Here is a 27,007-nt window from a genome sequence, read left to right as displayed (position 1 = left end):
GACCCTGCCTGTCACTTAGGAGATCCGCCCACTCTGTTTACACAAGTGGGCGGATCTCCACACTAGATCCCCGATGATCGGGGAAGAGCAGTGGTGATCACCGCCTCTCCTCCCCTGGCCCGACTCCCGCTGTGACTGAATACAGCGGGAGCGATGCTCCGAGAGAGAGAAATGTCTGGTGACGTAGGTCTACGTTGCCAGACGTTATCGAGCCACTTTGCCGCAGTAGTAGCTCTAGTGAGCAGTGCGGAAGTGGTTAATGAGGATGGCGAGCCAGGTCTTTTTTTATTTTTTGGTGCCCAACACATGAGATTTGATGTGTGAGCCAGATCTTCTTAACCAACATCAGTACCTGACCCCACAAATGGGTACAAATTCCCGAAGACACCCTCCAAAATTTTGTAGGAAGCCATCCAAGAGTGGAGCCAGCTCCATAAAGACACCAGTTGTTTGGTGTGGAGGAACCCGATTGAGCCCTGACCTTATTCCCTACTGAACAGCTTTGGGATGAACTGGAATGGCAATTATGAGCCAGATCTTCTCATCCAATATCAGTACCTGACCTCACAATTGGGAACAAATTCCCAAAGACACTCCAAAATCTTGTGGAAAGGAACACATACACTGCAGTCATGTAATCACTATTTGGCTGGAAGTTGAGCTTCAACCACCTGCCGAGCGCTCTATAGCTGAATGACAGCTAGAGCGGTTGGCCGGTTCTGGGAGGGAGTCACATAACCGGTCCTTGGGACACAACTGATCACAGATCAGGGTAAAGGTCCAATCACAGCTGATCAAAATGTAAACACAGGCCGGTTATCAACATTCCTTTCCTCACTCTGACAGCATGAGAAGAGAGCCGATAACTGGCTTGAGTAAAAGGGACATGCACACTGATAATCAGTGGTGGCCATCCAGCAGGCCATCAGTGGTGGCCATCCAGCAGGCCATCAGTGGTGGCCATCCAGCAGGCCATCAGTGGTGGCCATCCAGCAGGCCATCAGTGGTGGCCAATCAGCGGCCATCAGTGGTGGCCATCCAGCGGCCATCAGTGGTGGCCAATCAGTGGCGGCCAATCAGCCATCAGTGGTGGCCAATCAGTGGCGGCCAATCAGCCGCCATCAGTGGTGGCCAATCAGCGGCCAACAGTGGTGGCCAATCAGCGGCCATCAGTGGTGGCCAATCAGCGCTGCCTATCAATGCAGCCTCATCAGTGCCACCTCATTAGGCAGATTCGAAAGTGATATCAAACTCATTGCTTTCCAGGTCAGCAACAAGGAGGGGAGGAGAGAGACATGTCCCCACTCTTCTCCATCCCCTCTACCCAGCGGCACCGTTCTGCCAGTCCTGTGACCGCAGATGGGAAAGTGGAGGCCTGGATACATTGCGGGGAGTGCCATTACCGGGGGGGGGGGGGATATTGTGTGGAAGCAATCAGCTGGCAACGCAGCCGAATGAATGCTTCCACCTGGCAGACAAGAGTCTTCTCATCACACACAATCCTGGGGACTTTAGTCATCAAGAATGCGTGTAACACCCCCCACCCGCCATGCTGTCAGGACAAAAAGCTGGCAAGAGGGAGTCAGAGCTTCTCAGCACACTGTCAGGGACCTCTCATCTGTGCTGACTGCTATAGCCGGTCTACAGATGCCAAGAGCTGGAGGAGCCTTGAAGTGAAACGAAAGCCAAAACTCTATGGTTGTGGATGGAGTGTGGAAGGATAAGAACCCCTAGGGGTCCCCGCTGGGGCGATTCCCCCTCTCTCTTTGTCCTGGAGACTATTGTTACCACAGAAAGCGATATTTCCAAAATTTTATAGCTGTCACCAGAACAAAGTTTGACTTTTTGGAGCAACACAGCAGGGAAGACCACCTGAGGATCTGGGGATGGGCTAGTGAGAAACATAACACCTTCTCGCCCGGCGTATGATACAATGATGGCCAGGAGGGGGCAGTGTTGTTCAGGGAGAACGTCATATAATGTCCTCCCAGAATGCAGGGCTGCGCAGTGACGCCATCTGTCACCGGCTGTGGCTGATCACTGTACCGGTCCGCTACCGGTACCATGTGATCGCTGTGACCAATCATGACAATTGTATACAATGGGTGGCTTCCTTTCAGTCCATCCATTGTATACAATTGTGTTGCTAGCTGTGATTGGTCACAGTGATCACATGGTACAGACAGGGGCAATCGCAGCTCATCTGTACCATGTGATTAGCTTTGGCCAATCACAGTTAATCACAACAAAAGACACTAAATGAATCAGTGTTATTCTGTAAAAATGGTTGCTTATAGCAATGAACTTCACTGGTATAAGCAATCATAATGTTTAAAAAAAAAAAAAAAAAAAATCCTGTTCACTTCCCGAGAGTAGTGCAATATTGTTATATTATATAGCGTGTTAGAGAACAGAAATCATATAAAAATAATAAATAAAAATAGTCATAAAAAAATTGAGAGAAAAAAAAAAAGGGGATTGTAAACATTTTTTTTTTAATTTCATTTTCCAAATAATTGGAAAAAAACTATCCATGCCTCTTAATAAATACCTCAGACTTTCTACTTTCAAAAAAAGGGGTCATATTGGGGGATATTTGTACTGTCCTGCCGTTTTTGGACTTCAAGAAATTAGATAATCCATCAGTACATCAGGATTGATCGATTTTCATATATATATATATATATATATATATATATATATATATATATATATATATATATATATATATATATATATAGCCCATAGTTTGTGGCCTCTATAACTTTCCTACAGACTAAATATTATACGCTGATTTGGGTTATTCTCACCAAAGATATGTAGCAAAATAAATTTTGCCCTAATATTATGAAGAATGATTATTTGTTTGCAAAAATTTCTAACAGAAACAATGAAAAAAGCTTTTTTTTTTCCAAATTTTTTTGTCTTTTTTCAATTATAGCACAAAAAAAAAAAATAAAGAAAAACCCCCAGTAGTGATTAAATACCACCAAATGGAAGCTCTATGTCTAAAAAAAATGATAAAAATGTCATGAGTACAGTGTTGCATGACTGCTCAATTGTCATTCAAAGTGTGACAGCGCTGATAGCTGAAAAATTGGCCTAGGCAGGGAGGGGATGAAGGTGCCTTGTATTGAAGGGGTTAACAAGACATCCAGGGTCTAAAAGACCCCTAATGTCTCCCCTTTGCCCCACTGAAAGCAATGCAATGAAGCTCCCTAGTTGTTGGATGTGGTGGCTGCATTTGTTTTCTTTTCTCAGACCTCGTCCCCCCCTTTTATTTTTTCACCTGGTGATCCTGCCAGTAACACACTTCTTGTCCTAGGGTGACAACGCTCACCCACCATACTGTATTTGTATAGGAGCAGTGCTGTTACTCTAGGACAGGACTACAGAACATCTCCTCTTCTTCATAACAGAGGTGATGGGCCTGAAGCTGGGAACAATGTAACGGATCAGAGTGTAGCAAAGCCAAGATTTCTGGCAGGATCAACAAGTATTTGGATTCACACACATTTCAATGATTCAGGAAATCTGCTCCACTGATGGCCTTTGGTGTCTCACCTGTGAATTTGGCTACGGCGTCAATGTGGTGTTTCACCTGGACGGCCAGCTCTCTGGTGGGAGTGACTACAAGGCCCAGCAACGGTCTCTTCTTACAGCACTGCTGAGAAGTCTTAGATGGGGCGGAATTAAAATTGATATCAACATCTTCAACCACCTTCACACAGCCCAGGGAAGACAACTCATCATCGTCCTCCTCATCCTCATCCTGGCTGTCCAGTCTCTCATCCTCCTCCTGGTCTGAGGCCTCTATCTCCGTCTCACCAATCTCCGGCTCCTCCGTCTCACCAATCTCCGGCTCCTCCGTCTCACCAATCTCCGGCTCCTCCGTCTCACCAATCTCCGGCTCCTCCGTCTCCTCCTCTTCCTCCTCATCCGTTGTGATTCCAGACTCCAGCATCTTCCTCCATTCTAGGATGGAGTGGATCATCGGGATGGCGAAGGCCAACGTTTTACCACTTCCTGCACAGAGGAAGAAAATATAAAAAAAATGTATTATAAAATTTGGGCAATCTATGAGCACCAAACATTTCTTAATCGTTCCCCCCCCCCCATGGACCGGAGCAATTTTTACTCCCCATCGCTCCCCATAGACAGAGAATGGCGGTCTGCTGTTGTAAACACATCAGACCGTTTGTTCTCTCAGGAATCGATGCAGAGCTCCAGATATTTATAAACACAGGTCCATGTGTTTATAAGCCCCTCCCCCTCGCAGTTAGTAAACACCCCCTAGGCTCACATTTAACCCTTTGATCACCCACTAGGTTAACCCCTTCCCTGCCAGTGTCATTAGTACAGTGACAGTGCATATTTTTAGCACTGATTACTGTAGTAATGTCACTTGTCCCCAAAAGTGTCAAAAATGTCAGTTAGGGGTCCGATCTGTCCGCTACAATGTCGCAGTGCCGCAAAAAAAAAAAAAAAAAAAAAGAAAAAAAATCGCAGATCCCTGCCATTACTAGTAAAAAAAAAATAACTAAAAAATAAATATTACATAAATCCCCCTAGTTTGTAGATGCGATAACTTTTGCGCAAACCAAAGTACACTTATTGGGATTTTTTTTTTTTTTAATAAAAATATGTAACAGAATACAAATGGGTCTAAAATGTTGAAAAAAAAATTGATTTTTACATTTTTTATATAGCAGTATGTGAAAAATATATATATTTTATTCAGAATTGTCGCCCCTTTTTTTTGTTTATAGCGAAGAAAAAAAAAAAAAAAAAAAAAAAAAAATCGCACAGGTGATCAAATACCACCAAAAGAAAGCTCTGTTTGTGTGAAAAAAAGGACATCAATTTTATTTGGGTACAGCGTCGCACGACCGCGCAATTGTCCATTAAAGTAACGCAGTGCCGAATCGCAAAATATAGCCTGGTCATTGAGGGGGCAAATCTTCCGGTCCAGAAGTGGTTAAATAATAAAGATGTGATACTTACCTGCTCTGTGTAATGGTTTTGCACAGAGCACCCCCGATCCTCCTCTTCTGAGGTCCCCCCGCCAGCACTCCTGGCTCCACCCCCTCCATCTGCTGAGTGCCCCCCCAGCACTGGGGGCACTTGCTCTCAAGCCCCGCCCCCACTCGCTCCTCACTGGCTGTGATTGACAGGAGAGGGAGCCAATGGTTCCAGCTGCTGTGTCCCAGCCAATGAGAGAGAGAGAGAGAGAGAAAGAGAGAGAGAGACTATAACTGGGAGGGAGAGCCCGGCGCCAGCTGCGCCCTGCAAGAGGGAGAGCCCGGCGTCAGCTGCGCCCTGCAAGAGGGAGAGCCCGGCGTCAGCTGCGCCCTGCAAGAGGGAGAGCCCGGCCCCAGCTGCGCCCTGCAAGAGGGAGAGCCCGGCCCCAGCTGCGCCCTGCAAGAGGGAGAGCCCGGCCCCAGCTGCGCCCTGCAAGAGGGAGAGCCCGGCCCCAGCTGCGCCCTGCAAGAGGGAGAGCCCGGCCCCAGCTGCGCCCTGCAAGAGGGAGAGCCCGGCCCCAGCTGCGCCCTGCAAGAGGGAGAGCCCGGCGCCAGCTGCGCCCTGCAAGAGGGAGAGCCCGGCGCCAGCTGCGCCCTGCAAGAGGGAGAGCCCGGCGCCAGCTGCGCCCTGCAAGAGGGAGAGCCCGGCGCCAGCTGCGCCCTGCAAGAGGGAGAGCCCGGCGCCAGCTGCGCCCTGGAAGAGGGAGAGCCTGGCGCCAGCTGCGCCCTGCAAGGGGAGAGCCCGGCACTATCTGTTGGGAATGAAGGTTGGCTCAAAAAAACGGAATTTTTGTAAAATCTTACCTGTAAAATTCCTTTCTCTGAGTCCTCCGACAGTCGCCGCCTCTTCATATTCGTCACATATGGGGTATTAGACTTTCCTCCGAAGGAGTAGCTAGGCAACAGAATATGTTAACATTAAAGCTTTTAACATATCCCACCCTCAAGGGGTGGTCCCCTCAGTCAATACCCTCCTACTTCCTGCAACCATATCTCAGTTTTAGTGGAATAGCAGTAGAGTATACAACCAAACCCCAAAAGAGGGGCGGGGGCGGCGACTGTCGGAGGACTCAGAGAAAGGAATTTTACAGGTAAGATTTTACAAAAATTCCGTTTTCTCTTACGTCCTCCGACAGTCGCCGCCTCTTCATATTCGTCACATATGGGGACGTCCCAAAGCAGTGCAAACATGAGGGGTGGGAAACGCATCCGCGCCGAAAAGGCAACGCAGTCTCCGCATCAAAGAAAGGAACCTTACCAAAGGAAGGAAACCAGCTGGGCAACAGGAAAAAACAAGTGCTCAACAGGAGCAACAACCCAGGAAAAGACAAAAAACCCAGGGGATACAAAACTTATCCCAACAGCCAGAGGTCCCAACAAGGGACCCTAGGGAATTGCCGCACTAAGAACCTTGCGGCCAAAGGAAGCATCCGCCGATGCCTGAACATCTACTTTGTAGAATTTTGTGAAAGTGTGCACGGTCGACCAGGTCGCCGCCTTACACACCTGGGCTACAGAAGCCCCATGACGACAGGCCCAAGACGTACTCAGAGATCTAGTAGAGTGCGCCTTCACAGGCACAGGGGGAACCTTCCCCTGCAAAGCATAGGCCTGTTCAATGGTCTGCCTGATCCATTTGGCGATGGTAGAGGCCGAAGCCGCCATGCCCTTCCGAGGACCCTCTGGAAGAACAAACAAGGAGTCCGTCTTTCGAAAAGACTCAGTCGATTTAAGGTAAACCCTTATCGCCCGAACAACATCCAAAGAATGCAATCTCACCTCCTTTGGATGTTCAGGCCTCGCGCACAGCGAAGGTAAGACAATATCCTCATTAGGATGGAATTCCGAAACTCTTTTCGGAAGAAAAGAAGGATTAGGTCGCAAGACCACCTTATCCAAATGAACAACCAGGTACGGAGACTTGCAGGACAAAGCTGCCAGCTCCGACACTCTGCGAGCCGAAGTGATCGCCACCAAAAAGGCGACCTTTTTGGACAACATAGACAACGAGATCTCCCTGATCTGTTCAAAAGGAGCACGTTGCAACACAGACAGAACGAGATTCAAGTCCCAAGGGGGCAGAGGATCCCGCCTAGGAGGAACCAGATGCCGCACACCCTGAACAAAAGTGCCAACCAAGGAGTTGGAAGCCACGGGACGTTGAAACAGAACGGCCAGCGCAGACACCTGACCCTTTATCGTAGCCAGCACCAAACGCTGATCAACACCCGTTTGAAGGAAAGACAGCACACGGGAAACCGAGTACGTGCAGGGTGAAAACCCCCTGGACTCACACCAGGCAAAATAGGCCTTCCAAGTACGGTAATAAACCTTCCCCGAGGAAGACTTCCTTGCGTTGATCAAAGTATGAACGACCTCTGGAGAGAGACCCCTCTCCTTCAGGACCTCGGTCTCAACAGCCAGGCCGTCAAAGCCAGCGACTGTAAAGCAGGATGGTATATTGGTCGAGACAGTAGATCGTCTCGAAGAGGCAGACGCCACGGGGCGTCGACCGCCAGATTCACGAGGTCTGCGTACCAGGACCGGCGTGACCAATCCGGCGCCACAAGAATCACCGTGCTGCGTTCCGAGTGTAACCTGCGAAGGAACCTGGACAGCAACTGAATCGGTGGAAACGCGTACATCAGCCTGTACTGATGCCACGGGGCCACTAACGCGTCCGACACGTCTGCCCGAGGGTCGCGCGTCCTTGCCACGAACCTTTTCACCTTGTTGTTGAGACGAGACGCGAACAGGTACACATCTGGAAGACCCCACTTCGCGCACAACATCTGGAAGACAGCCGGGTGGAGAGACCATTCCCCCTGATCCAGGGTCTGGCGACTCAGATAGTCCGCCTGCCAGTTCTCCACCCCCGGAATGTGAACCGCCGTTATCGCCGGGACATGAGTCTCGGCCCAAGACAGAATGTCGGCCACTTCTCGAGCCGCTCGGGCACTCCTGGTGCCCCCTTGGTGGTTGATGTAGGCCACCGCCGTGGCATTGTCCGTCTGCACCCGAACCGGGCAGCCCTGCAGCCGGTCCGTCCAGCGATGAAGACAGAGACTTATCGCACGCAATTCCAGAATGTTGATCGGAAGGGAAGACTCCCCCTCCGACCAAGTTCCCTGGGCGGATAGAACGCCCAGAACACCACCCCAGCCCGACAGGCTGGCATCCGTGGTGATCACCGTCCACGAGACAGGACGAAACGACTTGCCCCCGGACACCATCGGGGACTGGAGCCACCACAGAAGGTTTCTTCTGGTGCGATGACTCAACGAGATTTGAAGATCCAGAGATTGAGGTCGCCCGTCCCACCTGGACAGGATCTCCGCTTGGAGACCCCGCGTGTGAAACTGGGCGAAGGGAATCGCCTCGAAGGCCGAGACCATCAATCCCAGACATCTCATGCACGTCCGCAGAGACGAGTGCGGAACGTCCCTGAGGGACCTGACTTCCTCCTGAAGAGTTCTGAGTTTGTCTTCCGGCAGGAAGACCTTCGCCTGCACCGAGTCCAGAATCATTCCCAGGTAGGGAAGACGAACCGACGGACTCAGTGTCGACTTTGGAAAATTTATCGTCCAACCAAACTCCTGCAGAGTTTGCATCGTGACAGACAGGTCCTTCTCCAGACCCTGGCTGGTCGCAGACCGAACCAGAATGTCGTCCAGATACCCCAGGCCAGAAATGCCCTGGGCCCTCAATAATGCCAGAACCGGTGCAAGCACCTTGGTGAAGACCCGCGGAGCCGAGGCGAGACCAAAAGGCAACGCCACGAACTGGTAGTGATCCTCCGCAATGGCAAATCGAAGGAACCTCTGGTGACCCTCGAAAATGGGGATGTGAAGATACGCATCCTTCAAATCGATGGAGGCCATGAATTCCCCCGGAACCAGGGCAGCCACCACCGACCGCAGGGATTCCATGCGGAACTTGCGAACCCGCACAGAGCGGTTCAGAGCCTTCAAGTCCAGAATCGGACGAACCTTGCCCTCCTTTCTGGGCACGGTGAACAGATTGGAATAAAACCCCCGAAATCTGTCCCGATGAGGCACCGGAACAACCACTCCCTGAGCCCTCAGGTCCCGCACCGCCAGGTGCAGGTCCTGCAAACGCTCTGGAGACAGTTGAAGATTTGAGGGAAAAAATCTGCTCTCCGGCCGAGAGAGAAACTCGATCTTGTAACCAGATCGAACGATCTCCAGAACCCATCTGTCCCGCACACGGGCCAACCAGGGTTGAAGAAAACCGAGCAAGCGTCCCCCCACCCCAAAACTGGGTGAGGGCGCCCCTTCAGGCCGAACTGTTATGGGCTGCAGATCCGGATTGGCCGGACTTCTGTTTTCCAGACCAGGGCTTCTTCTGAGAGCCTTGACCTTTGAACGGCTTGCCCTTGTAGTGCGGCCGAAAGGCACGAAAGGACCCCTGAGGGGGCCGAAAATTAGCATGCTTCTTCCCAGAAGCCCCCTTAGCCTTGGGGAAATGGGGCAAGAGAGTGCTCTTACCCCCGGTGATCCCCTTAATCAACACATCCAAGGACTCCCCAAAAAGGCGAGACCCATCATAAGGCAGATTGGCTAAGGTCTTACGTGAAGATTGGTCCACCGACCAACATTTTAACCAAACCAGGCGGCGAGACAACACCGCCAGGCTGTGCACACGCGCAGCCAATGGAACCAGGTCCAGGTCCGCATCACACAGATACATGACACCCTGGTGGATTTGATCCACCATATCCAGGGTCGCCGGCGAGGCCGAGTCGGCCACTAGGACGCGCCTAAGCATCTGCGTCCAACTTGCGATCGCCTGGGCCGCCATGAGAGAAGCAAACAGAGCTTTAAGCATAGAACCCGTAACAGAATAAGTATGACAGGCAAGAGACTCCAATCTCCTATCCGTGGCATCACGGAACACAGGGGAATCCTCTGCAGGAATCGCAGTGGCCTTGTTTAAAACCGCAATTGCGTGATCCACTGGGGGAGGTACACACCACCTTTCATCAGTGGAAGGCGAGAAAGGATAACGCAGCTTGAACCTACTTGGCACAGCAAAAGGTTTGCGCAGATTGCGCCATTGTTCCTTAACAGCGCGCTGAAAATCATCATTGCAGGGAAAAACCTGCGGCGTCCTGCGTTTTCTCTGCGTCCCATAGGCCGCCAAGGCAGCGGGGGGACACACTTCATCCTGCAAACGCAGTGTTTGCTTTATGGAAGCAATCAATTCATCCATGATTGCAAGCTCTTCAGGCGAGCCAGGGGGAGAATTATCAACCCCCTCAACTTCAGCCTCCACCTCGGACCCCACTAGATCTAGGGAGGAGCGGGACCCCGATAAGGAGGCCCCCGCCATAACAACCCCATCACCTTCACCCTCAGAATCAGAGGAAAGAGCAACTCTGGGTCTTTTAGTAGATTGAGCAGCCACCAGCATCTGCACCTGAGCAGCAAGGCCAGCCACAATAGTGGCCAAATCCCCCCCTGGGGGGGAAACAGCGGTCCCCTGGCTTTCCACCAAGGCGGTAGGAAATTTGCCCTCCTGAGAATCCATTGCCCCTGTAATGCCAGACAATAAAGGGTTAACTGCCCCTTTAAGCAAGCGCGGCAAGCGCAGCCCACCGCACCACACACAAGCACAATGAGACCCCCACAGGGAATATGCAAACTGAACACAGGCAATGGATAGCAAGAACAGAAGGATAAAACCTGAGGAGACCCTCGCCGCTGCTGCTGCCTCAATCGGTGTTCCTGGAAAGAGGAAATGATGCTGCCAGGGCGCTCTATGAAAGCCTATGCAGGCTACAAGAAAATGGCCGCCATGCATGTAAAACATGCGGCCGGAGCGAGTGTAGGCAAAATGGCGCCGTTTGGCACCGAAACCGCCGCTCCACAGTGCAGTAATGCACACGTGACATCCCTGTATAGGAATACATGTCAGATCGCCGCAGCGATCGCTGTATATGCCCAAACATGCCAAAAAAACATGCCCCACAGCACACAGCTTCTCACACTGACCAGACTGACACAGTGTCACACAGCTCCCCCCCCCCCCCTTTGCAGCCCACAGCATGCAGCCGAGAGATAGGGAGACAAGCAGTGTGAATAGAGGCAGGTTACACAGTCCCAGACTGACACCCCCCCAGACAGACAGGTCCCCACATAGATACACTTACCTCACAGTGGCGTGGGGGACCCGCACAGGTGAACAAGCCGCTGCACATGAGGCAGGGAGAGTCGCAATTCAAGACGCACAAAATGGGGGTTAAGAAACCGCACAGCGTCCAGTGAGGTAGCCACCTCACCAATCATCCCTGCACCGAACAGGGATGGGTCGTTCACTGTGCCAGGAGCGTTACCTGGCTGAACGCTCGATGGCAGGCTGGGAAGCCACTGACCCACGACCTGCGACCAGGGGGATCAGCCCGAGACCCAGTCCGCATGATCCTCTTCATCAGAAGAACTAACTAACGCTGACAAAATAACAGCTAAGTAAAGGTAGAGAGAAAAACTCAAACAAAATTTCAAAAAGAAGAAAGAGCCTGGGGCAGAAAACCCCAGCACAGAGAGAGCCAGCCACTCCTGACAAGCTAGACATTAAAACTGAGATATGGTTGCAGGAAGTAGGAGGGTATTGACTGAGGGGACCACCCCTTGAGGGTGGGATATGTTAAAAGCTTTAATGTTAACATATTCTGTTGCCTAGCTACTCCTTCGGAGCAAAGTCTAATACCCCATATGTGACGAATATGAAGAGGCGGCGACTGTCGGAGGACGTAAGAGAAACATACAATTGTCCCAATTTTCCTGCTTCTTTGTCTGCTGGCCGTAAATCTGCATCAATAAAACCCATCCCCCACCACATTCATCACTCACCCGTCTCTGCCGCACCCAGAATGTCCAATTTGTCCCGGATTGCCGAGGGCAGTGCCAGAGCTTGTATGGGCGTTGGAGCAGAAAATCCCAAATAGCTGAGCGCCTGAAGAACCGGCTGGGGAACGCAGAGGTCTTTCCATGCCGACACGTCCGCATCCTTACCGGCAGCACCGGCCAACCCCCCGGCGGCCCAGTTCTTGGACTTCTTGGAGGATTTGTTGGCTACAGGTTCCTCCCGAGTCTCCGCCGGTTTCTTTTTCTTCTTCTGCCTTTTTTTCTTCTTTTTCTTTGTTTGCGCCTGGGGAGGCATCGGCTCTACAGACAGTTCAGTGTCCACCACCTCCTCCTCCACCCCCTCCTCCTTCACATGGTCTTCCTCATCTCCTCCACCAAGAAACACCTCCTCCAGCTCATCCTCAGACTCCTCCTTGGCTTTCTTGGCCTCCAGCTTTTTCTTGCGCTTTTTATTTTTCTTTCCTTTGGCGAAATGTTCTTCCGAATCTTCCGGCTCCGAGTCCTCGCCACCGGCGCCGCGCTTCCGCTTCGAACCTCTCGCTGTTAACTCTTTGGAGGATTTCACCAGCTTATAACCCGTGAGTTCCTCGAAGCAGATCATCTCGTCCATCTTCCCATCGGTGAAGAAGCTCGGGTCCAGCGAGACCGGCTTCCATTTCCCCGTAATTTTGATGCCTTTCTGCCGTAACGAGGAGAGCGCCTTCCCCGATTTCCTGACCTTCCCCCCCGATTTCCTGACCGTTCCCGGCTTCATGGCTGCCGAGTCTGAAATGATAATACAATGATATATAATACACAATAATATATAATACACAATAATATATAATAAAGTACAAGTGTCTCTGCATCCAGCCCCTGTGTCCGTGGGATTGCGCTACTGCGCATGTGCCCCACGGACAGCCGTTGGGACTCTATGTTCTAGCGCCCGTTAATTTATCGGGCTTAATTTCTAGTGATATATAATACACAATAATATAGGAATACAAAAAAGACCAAACAGTCCTTACAGTGGACCTTTTCAGCACTTCTTCCTTGAAAATACCAACCCGATCAAAAAAAAAAAAAAAAAGAGAGGAAGGGAACCACATAAAATCCACAAATAAAAAAAAAAAAATATAAAAACAAAATATCTATAAAATAAATTTAAAAGAAATCTAAAAACTTAAAAACAAAAAAAAAAAAAACAAAAAAAAATGCATAAAATGAAAAAAATGTACATTATAAAACAAAAAGTACGTATAACCCCCCCCCCCCAAATTTATTTATATATATATATAAATAAAATAAAATGAAACAAAACATGTACAAAAGAAAACTTCTTATGAAATAAAATATATTAAAAAACTTTTAATTAAATAAAAACATAAAAAACTATTTAACATATATTTACTAAAAAAAACTAAACTATTTTAAAAAATCTATAATATATATATATATATATATATATATATATATATATATATATATATAATAAAATATGTGAAAAAAAACTTTATAAAATATATAAAAAAACTATTTATAAAATAATAAAATAAAACACATTTTTACAAAATGAAAATATATAAAAAAAAATCTGCAAAATAGAAATAGCTTAAAAAAATACATGTATCAAATAAAAAATATATAAAAAAAAACTATTTATAAAATAAAACATATATAAAAGAACAAAAATGTAAAAAAAAAAATATTAAAAAATATGTACAAAATAGAAATGATAAAATAAAAAAAATGTAAAAAAAACATTTCAAAAAGAAAAAATATAAAAACATTTATAAAATAAGAAATAAAACAAAAATATTTCTAAAAGTTAAATATATAAGAATATTGATAATAATAGATGAGAGGTTATGAAGGATGGACAGAGAATGTTGAACACACAGATTTGGGTGAAGGAAATCCGAGGTAAGGAATCTCTTTTCAAAAATACCAACTGCCTGGCTGATCCCCTCCTCCATTCACTGACTCGGGCATGTCTATGGGAGGGGAGGTCAGGGAGGTCTGTATGGCAGCCAGGCACAGCAGCATCTTCGGGGTGCAGGCTGTATGGTTCCTGAGGATCCCCTCCCCCACCACACTGAATCTGGTCATGCTGGGACTTGCAGTCCTACACCAGAGGCAGCCCCTCCCCCCGGTGATTATATGACCTCACACACTCACCCTCAGAGTCTCCCCACAGCACACAATCCGGGCTCAGTGACCCCAAATATCACCCGATCTCCGGGAACTCCGATCAGCAGCTCATCCACATGCGGCTCTCAGGGCGCCGCCATTACTCCTCTGACGTCATCAGCCGGAGACGGAAACAAACTTTCTTCATCGAGAACATCGGAGGACAACTGAGCTGTGTGCCCAGCAGGGGGAGCTGTGCGACCTTCTCTCCATACACTGCCCTTATCTCCATCCTCCGGATTAATTATCACACAGGATTTATATTATTATTCTACAGGATTTACAGTATTATTAATATTATTATTATACAGGATTTATATGATTATTATTATTATTGTTATTATTATACAATATTATTATTATACAGGATTTATAATATTATTAATCATTATTATTATACAAGAGTTATATTATTATTATTATTATTATTATTATTATTATTATTATTATTATTATTATTATTATTATACAGGCTTATTATTAATATGCACAGGATTTATAACATTATTATTATTATTACTATGCAGGATTTATATTATTATTATTATTATTATTATTATACAGGATTTATATTATTATTATTATTATTATTATTATTATACAAGATTTATATTATTATTATTATTATTATTATTATTATTCAGGATTTATATTATTATTATTATACAGGATTTCTAATATTATTATTATAACAATACAGAAAAATGGCCCGCGGGACTTTAAATGAGGTTGGTGCTATTGGCTGGAGATTGAATAAATACCAAATTAAATATGTAAAACAATGTATAAATTTATTATTACACTGTATAAACAAGTTAAGCAAATAATAATGACATGTAGAAAATATCACATAGCACGGCTCGATGGCCATAATGGCATAGTGTAATAGCATGTACAATATTAAACGTTGATAGATATCCTGGTGTGACCACTTGGTTGGACAATAGCCTGGATAACATGTTGATAGTTCCATGATAGTGGAATACAATATAAATTGATCTGACGCGTTTCGGGAGCTACATCTCCCTTCTTCAGAGATCTATGTATTTGGATGTATCTACAAAAGAACAATAAGTTTGAGTATATGTGAAAGGCTGTAAGGCTAAAGTTAACAATTCAAAAGGGATAATGATGATACCAAGGAGTGTGGATTACTCACAGGTTGAACTACATGGAGATTGGATTCCCGTGTAATGGTGGCGGACCGAAAGCCTGACCCGGGAGCTGAAGGGTCCCATGGAGAGCAGCCAGAGAAGGGGGGTCCGCGGTAGGTGGGTAGTGAGAGAGTGATGGGAGATTGGACCTACCAAATCTGTTGTATATGTGAAAGGAAAGAAAAATGATAATGATGTAGCAAAATGATATGGATAGGGTGAGATAGAAATAGCGGTGTGATGAGCAGGAGCTGGTGTGGAAAGTGAGAGGGATACAAGCTGAATAATGGAAAAAGGTGGGTGTGAAGGACAAGAAAAGAAAGAAAAAGAAATTGAAAAAGTGCCTGGGGCAGGAGTGAGTGTGCAGGGGTGGATGAGAGATGGGTATGACAGGTGGCCTGGAAGGGGGAGAAGGGGAAGAAGGAGGGGGAAAGGGGAGAGAGGAAAAGGGGGTGGTGTGACATGGTGCTGACCCAAAGGAGAAGGATGCCAGGGGGATGGTGAGATGGTGAAGAAAGGAGAGACTGAGGATGTGGTGTTAAACCTACCATGTGTCCCCAAAACTGGCTGATGCGCCTGGGATCCTAGCGTCATGTGAGTGGGCAATGGCGGGTCCGGACAGGATCATCCGTGACCTCGTGGAGGAAGGAACGCTGAGGGCGGACCTCCCCCTCCCGCAGATGTAGGGCACGCAGATGACGTAGCGGCGTCAGTGAAAGCACTGACACGCCACGTCAGAGGTGCAACATGGCGCCGATGTGAGGGTGGACCCGCTCGTCCCGGGTGGGGGAGGAGCGGGGACAGCAAGGGGGCGGAGCCACCCTCTTTACACATCGCAGCTCCCGGAGTCAAGACAGCCGTCGCCTGCAAGCACAAGAGCCCAATGGCCGAAAGGGATGTAGCATCAGTGTGAAACATTCACACATAAAGAAATATGAATATAAAATCAATAAAATTGCCTAAGGATGTTAAGGAGTATATAGAAAGATGTTTCAATTGAAAAAAACCAAGGAGATAAAACACCAGGTTAGAATGTCCAGCCAGGGAAAGGAGCCAGACCATTGAGTGGGCACTTGTGTGCGTGCGTGTAATATTATTATTAATATTATTATTATACAGGATTTATATTAATATCATACAGATTTATATTATTATTATACAGGATTTATATTATTATTATTATTATACAGGATTTATATTATTATTATTATTATTATTATTATTATTATTATACAGGATTTATATTATTATTATTCAGGATTTATATTACTATTATTATTATACAGGATTTATATTATTATTATTATTATACAGGATCTATATTATTATTAATATTATTATTATTATACAGGATTTATATTAATATCATACAGATTTATATTATTATTATACAGGATTTATATTATTATTATAATTATTATTATTAATATAATGCAGGATTTATATTAATATTATTATACAGGATTTATATTATTATTATTATTATACAGGATTTATATAGTGCCAACAGTTTGCGCAGCACTTTACAATATAAAGGGCGACAATTCAATTCAATACAAGGGCTAGAAGGGCCCTGCTCCCAAGAGCTTACAATCAAATAGGCTTCACAGATGTCACCAGAAAGCTGCCCAGCCATCAACACCAAATAAACTGATCAATCCCTTATCAATTTTTAATTCTTTAAATCTTTAATTCTTTTGGACACATTTTAAAACCTGCATTTTTTGCTAAAAATTACCATAAACTCCCCAAAAGTATATATTTTCTGGAAGCAGAGATCCTAAAGAATAAAATGGTGGCTGTTGCAATTTTATTTTTATGTCACATGATATTTGCACAGATATTTATCAGTCACATATTTTCAGGACAAAATACACAAATTAATTTTAATGCAAACCCACACAAAAGTATATCCATACTATATAATACTATCATATACAATAATCCACACAATTTTTTGGTAAATTATAAAAGATTGGGTCACCTCAAGTAAATAGATACCGACATGTCAAGGCTTAAATGACACCCGCCTGAGATATTACAAAAACTACAGTACCCAAAATTCTCCATAGGTGGCGCTTTAAAAGCCTTTGCAGGTTATCAGTGTAGAGTTCACCATTAATTATGGTCCTAGAATTATTGATCTCTCTCCAGGGATTGCAATGATACCTCACATGTGGTGCAACTGATATTTTCATACATGTGCTCATCCTGCCCTGCGCTTTATACATGGAGCGTGTATGGGGGTGCTTAATAAGAGTTTATCTTTTTAATTATTCTATATAATTCTTTTTTTTTAATACTTTTTTCTATTTTTTAAAACTTTATTGCTATCACAAGGCGGCAAACAAGCTCAATATGTGATAGCATGGACAGGTGACAGGTTCTCTTTATTGCGATATCAGGGGCTTATTAGACCTCCAATGAATTTCCTGCCCTTCCAAGCAGCTAATCAAGTACAGATCATGCCGGAATAGCTGCCTTCCTGGATACGCTAGCTAAGGTATGACAGCTGTGACCCCGGAAGTGATGTAATATGCATGACGTATAATAATAACAATCAGCCACAAGATCTTCAGAGCAGCAACCAGTCGTGCATGTCTTTTACCTTGGTCAGTAATTCAGAAAGTATGTTGATCTTTTTTTTTTTTTTTTTTCTACTTCTGTACTATGTCTGTTGGACCCCTGCAGAGAGGCCACTGATTCCACCCAAAGAACAAGGGGTCCTTCTCTGTAGCATTCTGGCAGGGGACGGGCTTCTCTACTTAGGCTGTGGCTGCCTATAAACGGTAGGACGTTGCACATTTTTTTTTGTTTTAAAGCAATTAGAATGTATTAGAAACTGAATGTTCAGATGGGCTTTAACCCTAAAAAGTAATAATAATCATGAAAAGATAAACACGCATGCTCACGCTTGCTATTTTGATGATTGTGGGAATAAATGGCAGGTGGCATGCATTGTCATAGCGATTTATAAAGTTTTCACTAGGGGGCAGCAACACCACAATTATGGCACATTTATTGGGCATATTTAGCAGGTGGTGTGTAATGTCATAGAGATCTATAAAGACTCTACTCGGGGGCAACAACACCACTATTATGGGACATCTATTGCCAATATTTAGCACGTAGCGTGTAATGTCATAGAGATCTATAAAGACTCCACTAGGGGGCAGCAACACCACCACTATGGCACATTTATTGGAAATACAAAGCAGTTGTGCAATGTCACCGAAATCAATGATTACTGCCCTAGGGGGCAGCAACACCACCATTATGGCACATTTATTGGGAATATTTAGCAGGTGGCGTGCATTGTCACAGAGATCTATAAAGGCTCCCCTAGGGGGCAGCAACACCACCATTATAAAGACTCCACTAGGTGGCAGCAACACCACCATCATGGGAGATTTATTGGGAATATTTAGCAGCTGGCGTGCATTGTCATAGAGATCTATAAAGGCTTCACTAGGGGGCAGCAACACCACCATTATGGCACATTTATTGGGCATATTTATCAGGTGGTGTGTAATGTCATAGAGATCTAAAAATACTCCACTAGGGGGCAGCAACACCACCACTATGGCACATTTATTGGAAATACAATGCAGGCGTGCAATGTCATAGACATCTATCAATACTCAATTAGGGGGCAGCAACACCCCCATTATGGCACACTTATTGGGAATCAAATGCAGGTGGTGTGGAATGTCGTAGAAATCAATGAAGACTCCACTATGGGGCAGCAACACCACCATTATGGAACATTTATTGGGAATACAATGCAGGTGGCGTGTAATGTTATGGAGATCTATGAAAACTCCACTAGGGGGCAGCAACACCACTAGTATGGGAGATTTATTAGAAATATTTAGCAGGTGGCATGCTTTGTCATAGAGATCTATAAAGACTTTACTAGCGGACAGGAACACCCCCATTATGGCAGATCTATTGGGAATATTTAGCAGGCGGCATGCATTGTCATGGAGATCTATAAAGAATTCACTGGGGGGCAGCAACACCACCATTATGAGAGAGTTATTGGGAACATTTAGCAGCTGGCATGCATTGTCATAAAGATCTATAAAGACTCCACTAGGTGGCAGCAACACCACCATTATAAAGACTCCACTAGGTGGCAGCAACACCACCATTATGGGAGATTTATTGGGAATATTTAGCAGGTGGTGTGCATTGTCATAGAGATCTATAAAGACTTCACAAGGGGGCAGCAACACCCCCATTATGGGAGATGTATTGAGAATATTTATCAGGTGGTGTGTAATGTCATAGAGATCTATAAAGACTCCACTAGGGGGCAGCAACACCACCATTATGGAACATTTATTGGGAATACAATGCAGTTGGCGTGTAAGGTTATAGAGATCTATGAAGAGTCCACGAGGGGGCAGCAAAACCACCATTAAGGAACATTTATTGGGAATACAATGCAGGTGGCGTGTAAGGTTATGGAGATCTATGAAGACTCCACTAGGGGGAGCAACACCACCATTATGAGAGATTTATTGGGAACATTTAGCAGGTGGCGTGTAATGTCTTAAAGATCTATAAAGACTCCACTAGGGGGCAGCAACACCACCATTATGGAACATTTATTTGGAATACAATGCAGTTGGCGCGTAAGGATATGGAGATCTATGAAGAGTCCACTAGGGGGCAGCAACACCACCATTATAAAAACTCATTTATTGGCACATTTATTGGAAATACAATGCAGGTGTGCAATGTCACAGAAATCAATGAATACTTCCCTAGGGGGCAGCGACACCACCATTATGGCACATTTATTGGAAATATTTAGCAGGTGACGTGCATTGTCATAGAGATCTATAAAGACTCCACTAGGTGGCAGCAACACCACCATTATAAAGACTCCACTAGGTGGCAGCAACGCCACCACTATGGCACATTTATTGGAAATACAATGCAGGTGTGCAATGTCACAGAAATTAATGATTACTCCCCTAGGGGGCAGCAACATAATGGCACATTTATTGGGAATATTTAGCAGGTGGCGTGCATTGTCATAGAGATCTGTAAAGACTCCACTAGGGGGCAGCAACACCACCACTATGGCACACTTATTGGGAAACTAATGCAGGTGGTGTGCATTGTCATAGAGATCCATGAAGACTCCACCAGGGGGCAGCAACACCACCATTAAGGAACATTTATTGGGAATACAATGCAGGTGGCGTGTAATGTTATGGAGATCCATGAAGATTCCACTACGGGGAGCAACAACACCATTATGAGAGATTTATTGGGAACATTTAGCAGGTGGCGTGTAATGTCATAAAGATCTGTAAAAGGCTCCACTAGGGGGCAGCAACACCACCACTATGGAACATTTATTGGGAATACAATGCATGTGGCGTGTAATGTTATGGAGATCTATGAAGACTCCACAAGGGGGCAGCAACACCACCATTATGGCTTCATCCTGTGAAGAGAAATAAGAGAAACTATCATTGCTTATCTCATAGTTACATAGTAGTTGAAGTTGAATAAAGACAACAGTCCATCCAGTTCAACCTGTGTAGGTGTGTGTGTATCTCCTGGAAATGTTATTTGCCTGGCTGTCATCCTACCACAATAACTGCAAACTTTTTAAAAACCTAAGAAAGACGCAACGCCACAAAGTATGGAGGTTGTGGGTTTGATAGGTAATACGTATAAAAAAACTGCGCTCAGAGATTGTATGCAGCTGCTGGCACTTCTCTAGACATATCGTGCAGAAACAAAAAATAAACAGGGGTGCAGTAGAGTAACATAATATGCATAAAGCTGTGAAAAAAAACCTTAACCACCCCAATTCCAGGCACTTTCACCCCCGTCCTGCCCAGACCAATTTTCAGCTTTCAGTGCTGTCACACTTTGAATGACAATTACTCAGTTGTGCTACACTGTACCCATATAAAATGTGTGTCCTTTTTTCCACACAAATAGAGCTTCCTTTTGGTGATATTTAATCACTACTGGGTTTTTTAATTTTTGTGCTATAAATTAAAAAAAAAAAATGAACATTTTGTGAAAAAAAGCATTTTTCTTTGTTTCTGTCATAAAATTTTGCAAATTAGTAATTTTTATTCATAAATTTTGTCCAAAATTTACACTGCTACATGTCTACAATCTATGGTGCCAACCAGGGCTGTCTTTAACACAGTGCAAAAGGGGCAGCTGCCCTGGGCCCAGTCATTGCTGTGGGGCCCAAAGCAGCTGCCTCTCGAGCCCCCACTGCCTGCAAACAGTTGATAAATGAATTTGAGTGGGCCCAAGAAAATGTTTGCCCAGGGTCCAATCAATATTTTAGACAGCCCTGGTGCCAACCATTGAAAACTGATCACACCTGACTTACCGATGGCCGATCTCATTTCTAACAAGCCAGGATATACAAATACCCCCCCCCCCCCCCACACCAAATGACCCCTTTTTGGAAAGTAGACAGTCCAAGGTATTTAGTAACTTGCATGGTGACCTTTTTGAAGTTGTAATTGTTTCCCCACAATTCTTTGCAAAACAAAGATTGATTGATTGATTTATTTTTACAAAATTGCTGTATTAGGTTATTTCTCTCACACAGCATATGCATACTTGCAATTACACCCCCAAAACACATTCTGCTACTCCTCCTGAGTATGGTGTTACCACATGTGTGAGACCCTTTCACAGCCTGACCACATACAGAGGCCCAACATGCATGGAGATGTCATGAAAAAGAAAATACAAAAGATGGTATTCATGCATAGGCGTGCGTAGGGGGTGTGCTGAGTGTGCCTGGGCACACTCTAATCTACCCGTGCGGCACAGATTCCCACTGCTGATACTTCACCAAAGCCCTTAAAAAAAAAAAAAAAAAATTGTAAAAAATAATAAAGAATGAAATAATAATAATAAAAAAAAAAAAAAACACCGTCCACTGCTCTACTGACACCAATTGATATTTTAACACATTTGGGTGCACCCCCTAATGCAACAGGCTGCGCACGCCTTTGTATTCATGACGTCTTCTTTTTGGCTCTTTATCTTTTATGTCTTTTCCTACCATCGGCAGGACTTTGTCTCGGGTTCTTCTATTTTTTTTCTTAGGTTCTTTCCTGGTTTCTTCCACTTCATATCCCCTCTTCTGGGTCTTCATTTTATTTGTGGTTTCTGACCTCATCACATGGCTTCAGATAGACTTTCTCTGGTGTTCCCCTATATTCTTATTTACTACATTCTGTTTCACACTTACATTTGTTTTTCTTGCCTCTACATATTTTCACTATGCAAGTAGCACTGATGGTATTTTAACCACTTTACCACCGGAGGTTTTTCCTGCTTAACGTCCAGGCCACTTTTCTCAACTTAGCACTGCACGACTTTAACTGACAATTGCGCGGTCATGCAATGCCGTACCAAAACAAAATTTACGTCCTTTTTTTCCCACAAACAGAGCTTTCTTTTGGTGGTATTTGATCACCTCTGCGCTTTTTATTTTTTGCAATATTAATAAAAAAAGAGCAAAAATTTTGCAAAACATTGACATTTTCTACTTTGACACTCAAAAAATATCCAATATATTCAATTTTTGTCATATATTTAGGCCAAAATGTATTTAGCTACATGTCTTTGACAAAAAAATTATCAATGAGCGTATTTTTAACCACATTAAGACCGGAAGATTTTACCCCCTTCCTGACCAGGCCATATTTTGCGATTCGGCACTGCGTTACTTTAACGGACAATTGCGCGGTCATGCGACGCTGTACCCAAATTAAAATTATGTTCTCCCCCCAACACAAACAGACCTTTCTTTTGGTGGTATTTGATCACCTGTGCGATTTTAAATTTTTGAAAAAATTAGCGACAATTTTGAAAAAAAAAAACAATATTTTTCACATTCTGATATATAACATTCCCCCAAAAAAACTTACAAATCAAAATTTTTTTTACATTTTAGGACAATTGATTTTCTGCTATATATTTTTGGTAAAAAAAATCACAATAAGCATATTTTGATTGGTTTGTGCAAAAGCAATCGCGTTTACTAACTACGGGAAAGATTTATGTAAGTTATTTTTTTTTTTTACTAGTAATGGCGGCGATCTGCATTTTTTTTTTTTGCATGAGTTCGACACTGCGGCGGACAGATCGGACCCCTAACTGACATTTTTGACACTTTTGGGGGGGACCAGTGACATTACTACAGTAATCAGTGCTAAAAATATGCACTGTCACTGTAATAATGACACTGGCAGGGAAGGGGTTAACCCTATGGGTGATCAATGGGTTAAATGTGTGCCTCATGCTTACTGATGTGTGGGAGGGGGGAGGGGGGTTCTTTGACACACACAGAGATCACAGGTTCAGCTATGCTGAATCCTGTGATCTCTCCCTGTCTGTCACTGAGAAGATCCATCTGCTTTGGTTACATAAGCAGGCGGGTCTTCTCACAGTTTCCCCAGCGATCGGGGAAGGGAGGCAGCAATCGCCGCTACTCCTCCGCCCCGACTCCCGCTGTGTCTAAACACAGCGGGAGCATGCCTTCGGCGCCAGAATCACTAGAAGTCCAGTGACGTAGGTCTACATTGCTGGAACCAGGGTAGCCCCACTGCCGCATTAATATTACTGTTGGCAGTCGGCAGGTGGTTAAAGATCGTGGGGGGGGGGGGGGGGGGTTGAATCGAGATTGCGATTTCTTAACGATTAATTGTGCAGCTCTAGTTTGGCTCCATGTTCTGTGCGAGCCGAACTGTAAGGTTCTGGCACTCTCAGTGCCTCCTATCACATCATTTCCGGGTGCGTTCCATCTACCTAGATAGATGAAGCACATATAGGTGTGTTTCCCTTTAAGAGTGCTGACATCATCATGAGGCGCCGGACTGAACAGCTATTTAAATCACCAGCTTTCACTCACATGTGTTCGTTCAACCTGCTGTGTGCCTAGATGTGCCTTGATGCTTACCTTGTCTTGTGCCGCCGCATAATCTGCCTTGAAGCTCTCATGCTTGCAAGCATACCTCGCTGTCGGAACCACGCTGCTGATCCCTGTATCCCGTTACCGGATCATCCGCTCTTGCCGAACCTCTCCTCTACTACATTGCTACTAGTGATAAGTACCCCACAGGGGAAACCTCTATAACCTTCATACTAAAGCTTACACTATCTAGCTCTGCATACTAAGGACTATTACTACATCTGCACTAAGATTGCTAGCTCTTGAGCCTAATACCATCTGCTCTTGCACTGGGTTGGTCTATCATGTATGTTCACCTGCTACTCTATCATCTGCTACCATACATGATTGCTAAACCTATCTGCATCCCATCTGCTACTATCTTACTTTCAAGAACATTCCTTTCAAGTGTCTGTCATCTACCATCTCTACCCAACCTGTCTCTTCAGCCTATCGTCACTATATTACTATATACATAAGTCACTCTAGGAACATCTTATTGAGTGTGTGTATTTACTTGCTGAATTGAGACTATCCACACATGATGAGTCTTGGGAGTTGGGATTGGTGTATCAGCGTTTCTCTACATGACTACTGAAGTGGAATATTTCTGCAGCTGTAAATCCACATTATACATAAAACGCAGGAGCGTTACACGAACATTATATTTTGAAGCCGTATTTTATATGACTGTCAGTGACTCCTGAGGACCCCCCTACAACCATCGAGCCAGGGTTGTGGGGAAGAGGCCCTTGTCTTCCTGTCTCATGGGGTCAAGGTGCTTAGGTAGGGTGAGGTCTAGAGGTCTACCCTGGCAAGGTACACCCCCATTTTTAGGGCTTGTGCCCTGGAATGGTCCCCCCCCCCAATTTTTTTTTACTGAGGGGACTACCTTTTTTTTTTTTTGCATGGGGTACCCCCTTATTTACTTATTTTTAGGAGCCTTGCCCAACAATTAAAGTGGAAGACAAACCTAAGACTAATTATTCTTAAAAATGGTTCCCTCCCCTTCTCCTCCTACATATCCTGCCTAACCACTTTGGCCTGGTCACATGATCCTGGGAATTTCCGGAAGCAGTGACGCCACCCATAGGCTTCTGTGGCTCAGCCATTGTGGGCGCTCCCTCCTCCACCCTATGAAGATTAAAGAGTCTCTTGTCTGTCCCCGGCCCCTGGCTGCTGCAGTGATGACCTCCAGGGAACGTTTATGGCATGGCTGGGGGCCACGGCCCATGGGAATTCTGTGCATGCGCCCCAAACCACTTGCCAACCAATCACAGACCTGGTACATCACTGGACCTCAAGTAGTTATACCGTATGATGCCTGGAGCTGCAGTACCATTTATTTTAAGAGCCAACAATCGTTTTTTTTTTTGCAAAAGCAATCCTAGTGGCTAACGATGCAAGCAGCGGAAAGGAAACGTCCCCCCCCCCGCCCCACATCGCGTTCCACGGCTTTGACAGGATCTCCCGATTGACCAGCTGGCGCCTCCCCCAGGTGATCAGAGAGCCAAGCAAAGACCGGATCAGCTCTGTTCCGCTCTCGACTATGCTAACCCGGAAGCCATCAAAATTGGGGCAATCAAAGGGTTAAATGTGTCCCTAGGGGGTGCTTTCTAACTATGTGGGGGACAGGCTTATGGAATCAACACTGGGATCTGTGTTCATTGCTGACATAACAGTGGTTTGCTGTGTTTACAACGGCAGGCCGCTGTTTTGTCTCCACGGGGAGCGATCGCACGCCCCCACGATTGCGCCTGCGAAGCGACGTACGGGTAAAATCTACAACCCCCCCCCAAACTGCCAACCCCCCATTTACCTGCAACGTTCTGTAGTTGCTGAAATTTTGCACACCTGTACGTAGCTCCGCCCACACAGCTACGTTATTCGTTCATAGGGGTCCGTGCAGTGCCGTCTAGAGCCCAGGGGGAACAAGCCAAACTGCGCCCCCCCCCCCCAGATGTATGAGCACTATGTGTCAGCAAAAATCCCCTCCCCCCCCTCAAAAAAAAATTAAAAATTGAGCACTAATCTGCATGCTTACACCTAAGCATAACTTCCCCCTCCTTCCAGTACAAATTCATTCCCCTGCTGAAATCCCCCCTCCCGGCACAAATCTCCCCCTGATCCCTCAAATCACTCTTTGCACAAATGCACCCACCCCCCCCCCCCCCAACAAAAAAAGAAATCACCCCTCCTAGCACAAATTCTCTACCCCTCAAATTTCCCCTCCAAATCCCCCCCCCATCCCTCCTCCTAGCACGAACACCCCCCAATTAACTCTACTAGCACAAATCCCTCCCCAAAAATGCTTTCCCTTCTAGCACAATTCCCCTCCCCCCCCCTCTACTATATCACATCTTCTAGCACAAACCCCCTAAACCCCCCCACCCAACACAAATCACCCCAAATCCCCCCTCCGCAAATTTCCACTCCTATAAAAATTCTTATCCCCTGCTGCCCCCCCCCAAATACCCCCCTCCTAGAACAAATCCTCTTACCCCCCCCCAACACAAATTTCCTAAAATCTCCATTCCTAGCACACCCCCAACTAAAATGTTTCCCTCCTATAACAATTCTTATCCCCTGCGGCCCCCAAATTCCCCCTCAGAGCACAAAACCCCCCAAGTCTCCTCGTGGTGCCCCCCCCCCCCCACCGACTCACATGATACTACAATGTCAGTGCCATCTTATGAGCATTAAAGGGCCCCGGGCAATGCAGTGAACTGGGGCCCCGCCTACACAATCACCCACCAGAATAAAAATGCAAATTATCGATGAGGCGATATTTATTGGTACAGCAGTGCCAGGCTAATG

Source organism: Pelophylax lessonae (genome assembly GCF_965119305.1).
Source record: "Pelophylax lessonae genome assembly, chromosome: 13".
In the NCBI taxonomy this organism is placed as follows: domain Eukaryota; kingdom Metazoa; phylum Chordata; class Amphibia; order Anura; family Ranidae; genus Pelophylax; species Pelophylax lessonae.
This window is presented reverse-complemented; position numbering follows the sequence as displayed.